Genomic DNA, 6441 nt, shown 5'->3' on the forward strand with positions numbered 1-6441 from the left:
AATGATGCACGAAGGCATTTTACATGCCTATTTGGTGCAAGGATGAAATTCCTTGGCACCTCAGGATCTGTGGACCCCCACAGGATCACCTCAGGATCTGTGAACCTCACAGGATCCCCACCTACCTCGCCCTCTCTCTCTCCATTCATGGTCATCCCTTCTGTTTTTCATTCACCACTCACCCTTTCCCATAAACCCCACTCACCTTCAAAATTCAAAATTCTTTCCCACCCAATCCCACCCATATAGCCAAATCCATCTCCCCTCACTCACCTCCATTTTTTTCTTCTTCTTCTTCTTCTTCTCTTCTTTCTTCTTCTCTTGCTCGGGGGCGAGCAATATTTTAAGTTTGGTGTGGTAAAAGCATAGCTTTTTTGCTTTTCCATTACCATTAATGGCACCTAAGGCCAGAGAAACCTCAAAGGGAAGACAAAAGCTTCCACCTCTGAGTTATGGGAGATGGAAAGACTAAAAATATAAGCCGTCATAGCTCAGTGGTAGAACATGTGGCTGCAAATCAAGAGATCCCTGAGATACCTCAGGGGATAAGTTATCCTCCACACAAATATTGGAAGCAACTAAGGGTGGAACATCATGAGCACTCCAGAAATAAGAGAAGAGCAAAAAAGCAACAAAGGCAAGGAAGAGACATAAAGGAGCTCAAAGAGCACCATTGGACCTTCAAAAAGGCGCCACCTTCACTCAGGTGGATTCATTCCTTGTTCTTTATTTCTTTCTGTTTTCGGTTTTTAAGTATTATGTTTATCTATGTTTTGTGTCTTTCTTTCATGATCATTAGTGTGTAACCATGTCTTAAAGCTATGAATAAATTCCATTAGTCCTTCACCTTTCTTAAAAAGAAAAATGTTTTAATTCAAAAGAACAAGAAGTACATAATTTTCGAAATTATTATTGAATTTAGTTTAATTATATTGATGTGGTGACAATGATTTTTGTTTTCTGAATGAATGAATGAACAGTGCATATGTCTTTTGATCTTGTTGTTTATGAGTGTTAAAATTGTTGGTTCTTGAAAGAATGAGGAACAAAGAAAAATGTTATTGATGATCTGAAAAAAAATCATGAAATTGATTCTTGAAGCAAGAAAAAGCAGTGAAAAATTCAAAAAAAAAAATGGAGCTAAAAAGAGTATATAGAAAAAGAAGGAGCAGTAGAAAAAGCCAATAGCCCTTAAAACCAAAAGGCAAGGGTAGCAAGGATCCAAGGCTTTGAGCATCAATGGATAGGAGGGCCCAAGGAAATTAAAATCCAGGCCTAAGCGGCTAAATCAAGCTGTCCCTAACCATGTGCTTGTGTCATGAAGGTCCAAGTGAAAAGCTTGAGACTGAGTGGTTAAAGTCGTGATCCAAGGCAAAAGAGTGTGCTTAAGAGCTCTGGACACCACTAACTGGGGACTTTAGCAAAGCTGAGTCACAATCTGAAAGGGTTCACCCAGTTATGTGTCTGTGGCATTTGTGTATCCGGTGGTAATACTGGAAGACAAAGTGCTTAGGGCCACAGCCAAGACTCATAAAGTAGCTGTGTTCAAGAATCAACATGCTTAACTAGGAAAGTCAATAACACTATCCGAAATTCTAAGTTCCTAGAGAAGCCAATCATTCATAATCTTCAAAGGAAAAAGTGAGATGCCAAAACTGTTCAGAAGCAAAAGCTACAAGTCCCGCTCATGTAATTAAATTAATATTCATTGATATTTTGGACTTTATAGTATATTCTCTTCTTTTTATCCTATTTGATTTTCAGTTGCTTGGGGACAAGCAACAATTTAAGTTTGGTGTTGTGATGAGCGGATAATTTATACGCTTTTTGGCATTGTTTTTATATAGTTTTTAGTAAGTTTAAGCTACTTTTAGGGATGTTTTCATTAGTTTTTATGTTAAATTCACATTTCTGGACTTTACTATGAGTTTGTGTGTTTTTCTGTGATTTCAGGTAAATTCTGACTGAAATTGAGGGATTTGAGCAAAACTCTGAAAAAGGCTGACAAAAGGACTGCTGATGCTATTGGATTCTGACCTCCCTGCACTCGAAATGGATTTTCTGGAGCTACAGAACTCCAAATGGCGCGCTCTCAACGGCGTTGGAAAGTAGACATCCAGGGCTTTCCAGCAATATATAATAGTCCATGCTTTATTCGAAGAATGACGACGTAACTTGGCGTTAAACGCCAAGTTCATGCTGCTGTCTGGAGTAAAACGCCAGAAAAACGTCATGATTCGGAGTTAAACGCCCAAAACACGTCATAACCTGAAGTTTGACGCCAAGAAATGCCTCTACACGTGGATTGATCAAGCTCAGCCCAAGCACACACCAAGTGGGCCCCGGAAGTGGATTTATGCATCAATTACTTACTCATGTAAACCCTAGTAGCTAGTCTAGTATATATAGGACATTTATCTATTGTATTAGACATCTTTGGTCTCAGTTTTGTTTTATTCTTCATCTTAGGAGATCATTGATCACGTTTTAGGGGGCTGGCCATTCGGCCATGCCTGAACCCTTTGCTTATGTATTTTCAACGGTGGAGTTTCTGCACACCATAGATTAAGGGTGTGGAGCTCTGCTGTACCTCAAAGATTAATGAAGTTCTACTTTCTTTTATTCAATTCCTCTTTTATTCTTATTCCAAGATATTCATTCGTACCCAAGAACATGATGAATGTGATGAGTTAGATAACCCTCATTATTATTCTCACTTATGAACGCGCGTGATTGACAACCACTTCCGTTCTACATGTAAAGAAGCTTGAATGTGTATCTCTTAGATTCCCCAACAGAATCTTCGTGGTATAAGCTAGATGGATGGCGGCATTTATGAGGATCCGGAAAGTCCAACCTTGTCTGTGGTATTCCGAGTAGGATCCTGGGAATCCGGAAAGTCTACCTTGTCTGTGGTGTCCGAGTAGGATTCCGGTAATGAATGACTGTGACGTGCTTCAAACCTGTAACCTGCTGGGCGTAGTGACAACGCAAAAGAATCAATGGATTCTATTCCAGTAGGGGAGGGAACTGGTGCACGAAATTGCAATAACACTTTTGCAATCCCGCACAACTAACCAGCAAGTGCACTGGGTCGTCCAAGTAATACCTTGCGTGAGCAAGGGTCGATCCCACGGAGATTGTCGGCTTGAAGCAAGCTATGGTTATCTTGTAAATCTTAGTCAGGAGATCAGAAATTATCAGGATTGATTGTGAAAAGCAAAAGAACATGAAATGGTTACTTGTTTTGCAGTAATGGAGAATAGGTTGGGATTTTGGAGATGCTCCATCTTCTGAATCTCTGCTTTCCTACTGTCTTCTTCATCAAACACGCAAGTCTCCTTCCATGGCAAGCTCGTGTAGGGTTTCACCGTTGTCAATGGCTACCTCCCATCCTCGCAGTGAAAGCTAATGCACGCACTCTGTCACAGTACTGCCAATCACCGGTTTGGTTCCCTCCCCTACCGGAATAGAATCCCTCTTTTGCGTCTGTCACTAACGCCCAGTAGGTTACAGGTTTGAAGCACGTCACAGTCATTCAATCATTGAATCCTACTCAGAATACCACAGACAAGGTTTAGACCTTCCGGATTCTCTTGAATGCCGCCATCAGGTCCTGCCTATACCACGAAGATTCCGATTAAAGAACCCAAGAGATAACTACTCAATCTAAGATAGAACAGAGGTGGTTGTCAGGCACGTGTTCATAGTTGAGAATGATGATGATTGTCACGGATCATCACATTCATCCGGATTAAGAACAAGTGTTATCTTAGAATCGAAGCGAGCATGATTGAATAGGAAACAGTAGTAATTGCATTAATCCATCAAGACACAGCAGAGCTCCTCACCCCCAACCATGGGGTTTAGAGACTCATGCTGTGGAAGTATACAAGAACGTGTAAAAAGTGCTATGAGGTCATAAGGTACGGATACAATGTCAAAAGATCCTATAAGTAGTAAACTAGTGTCCTAAGGTTTACAGAAATGAGTAAATGACAGAAAAATCCACTTCCGGACCCACTTGGTGTGTGCTTGGGCTGAGCAATGAAGGAATTTCGTGTAGAGACCTTTTCTGGAGTTAAACGCCAGCTTTCATGCCAGTTTGGGCGTTTAACTCCAAATTTTATGCCAGTTCCGGCGTTTAACGCTGGAATTTCTGTAGGTGACTTTGAGCGCCGGTTTGGGCCATCAAATCTTGGGCAAAGTATAGACTATTATATATTGATGGAAAGCCCAGGATGTCTACTTTCCAATGCCGTTGAGAGCGCGCCAATTGGGCTTCTGTAGCTCCAGAAAATCCACTTCGAGTGCAGGGAGGTCAGAATCCAACAGCATCTGCAGTCCTTTTCAGTCTCTGGATCAGATTTTTGCTCAGGACCCTCAATTTCAGTCAGAAAATACCTGAAATCACAGAAAAACACACAAACTCATAGTAAATTCCAGAAAAGTGAATTTTAATTAAAAACTAATAAAAATATACTAAAAACTAACTAAAAGATACCAAAAACATACTAAAAACAATGCCAAAAAGCATACAAATTATCCGCTCATCAGGAACCAACCGGTGATTGGCCGTACTGTGACAGAGTGCGTGAGCATTAGCTTTCACTGCGAGGATGGGATGTAGCTATCAACCATGGGTGATGCCTCCAGACTGGTTAGCTGTGCGAGTGACAGCCGCATAGGATATTTCCCCGAGAGGATGAAAGTAGCCACAGTTGATGGTGAACCCCTATACAAAGCTTGCCATGGAAAGGAGTAAGAAGGATTGAGTAGAAGGAATAGGAGGGCAGGCGTCTGAGAGCTCTACAGCATCTCCATTCCGCTTATCTGAAATTCCTACCAATGAATCTGCATAAGTATTCTATCCCTTTTATTATGTATTTTCTTTTTATTTTATACTTTCAAACCCATAAACCTTTAATCCTCCTGATTGAGATCTACAAGGTGACCATAGCTTGCTTCATACCAACAATCTCTGTGGATTCGACCCTTACTCACGTAAGGTATTACTTGGACGACCCAGTACACTTGCTGGTTAGTTGAACGGAGTTGTGAAGAAAATAAACAGTGCCATAAGAGTATACATCCTTTATAAACAAATAACAAGTGATCACAATTTCGTCCACCAGAGCCCAATGGAAGAGAGACTCCAAAGGCAAGCCAGTTCAACTAAGAAGGCCTGACCTTAAACTCGTGGCTAGAGAATGGTTGGAGTTCATCCAATGCTCTATTATTCCTACTAGCAACCGGTTCGAAGTAACTGTGGATCGGGCTATCATGATCCATAGTATCATGATTGGAGAGGAAGTGGAAGTTTATGAGATCATATCTCTAGAACTATACAAGGTGGCTGACAAGCCCTCCAATTTGGCAAGGTTATCCTTCCCTCATCTCATCTATCACCTATGCAATTCAGCTGGGATTGTCATAGAGGAAGACATCCTCATTGAAGTAGACAAGCCCATAACTAAAAAGAGGATGGAGCAAACAAGAGAGCCCACTCATGGACCTCAACAAGAGCATGAGGAAGTCCCTCATCAAGAAATCACTGAGATACCTCAAGGGATGCATTTTCCTCCACACAACTATTGGGAGCAACTCAACACCTCTTTAGGAGAATTGAGTTCCAACATGGAACAATTGAGAATGGAGCACTCCATCATCCTCCATGAAATCAGAGAGGACCAAAGAGCCATGAGGGAGGAGCAACAAAGGCAAGAAAGAGATATTGAGGAGCTAAAGCACTCCATAGGATATTCAAGAGGAAGAACTAGCCACCGTCACTAAGGTGGACCCGTTCTTTAATTTCCTTGTTCTTATTTTTCTATTTTTCGTTTCATTTGATTTATGTTTTGTCTATGTTTGTGTCTTTATTACATGACCATTAGTGTTTAGAGTCTATGTCTTAAAGCTATGAATGTTCCATAAATCTTTCACCTTTCTTAAATGAAAAATGTTTCTATTTTGATGTGGTGGCAATACTTTTTGTTTTCTAAATGAATGCTTGAACAGTGCATTTTTTTTATAGTGAAGTTTATGAATGTTAAAATTGTCGGCTCTTGAAAGAATAATGAAAAAAGAGAAATGTTATTGATAATCTAAAAAATCATAAAATTGATTCTTGAAGCAAGAAAAAGCAGTGAAAAACACAAAGCTTACGAAAAAATGGCAAAAAATTAAAAAAAAGCAAGCAGAAAAAGCCAATAGCTCTTTAAACCAAAAGGCAAGAGCAAAAAGCCAGTAACCATTTAAACCAAAGGCAAGGGTAAAAAGGATCCAAGGCTTTGAGCATTAATGGATAGGAGGGCCGAAAGGAATAAAATTCTGGCCTAAGCGGCTAAATCAAGTTGTCCCTAACCATGTGCTTGTGTCATGAAGGTCCAACTGAAAAGCTTGAGACTGAGTGGTTAAAGTCGTGATCCAAAGCAAAAAGAG

This window comes from Arachis stenosperma, chromosome 10 (assembly GCF_014773155.1).
Source record: "Arachis stenosperma cultivar V10309 chromosome 10, arast.V10309.gnm1.PFL2, whole genome shotgun sequence".
Taxonomy (NCBI): domain Eukaryota; kingdom Viridiplantae; phylum Streptophyta; class Magnoliopsida; order Fabales; family Fabaceae; genus Arachis; species Arachis stenosperma.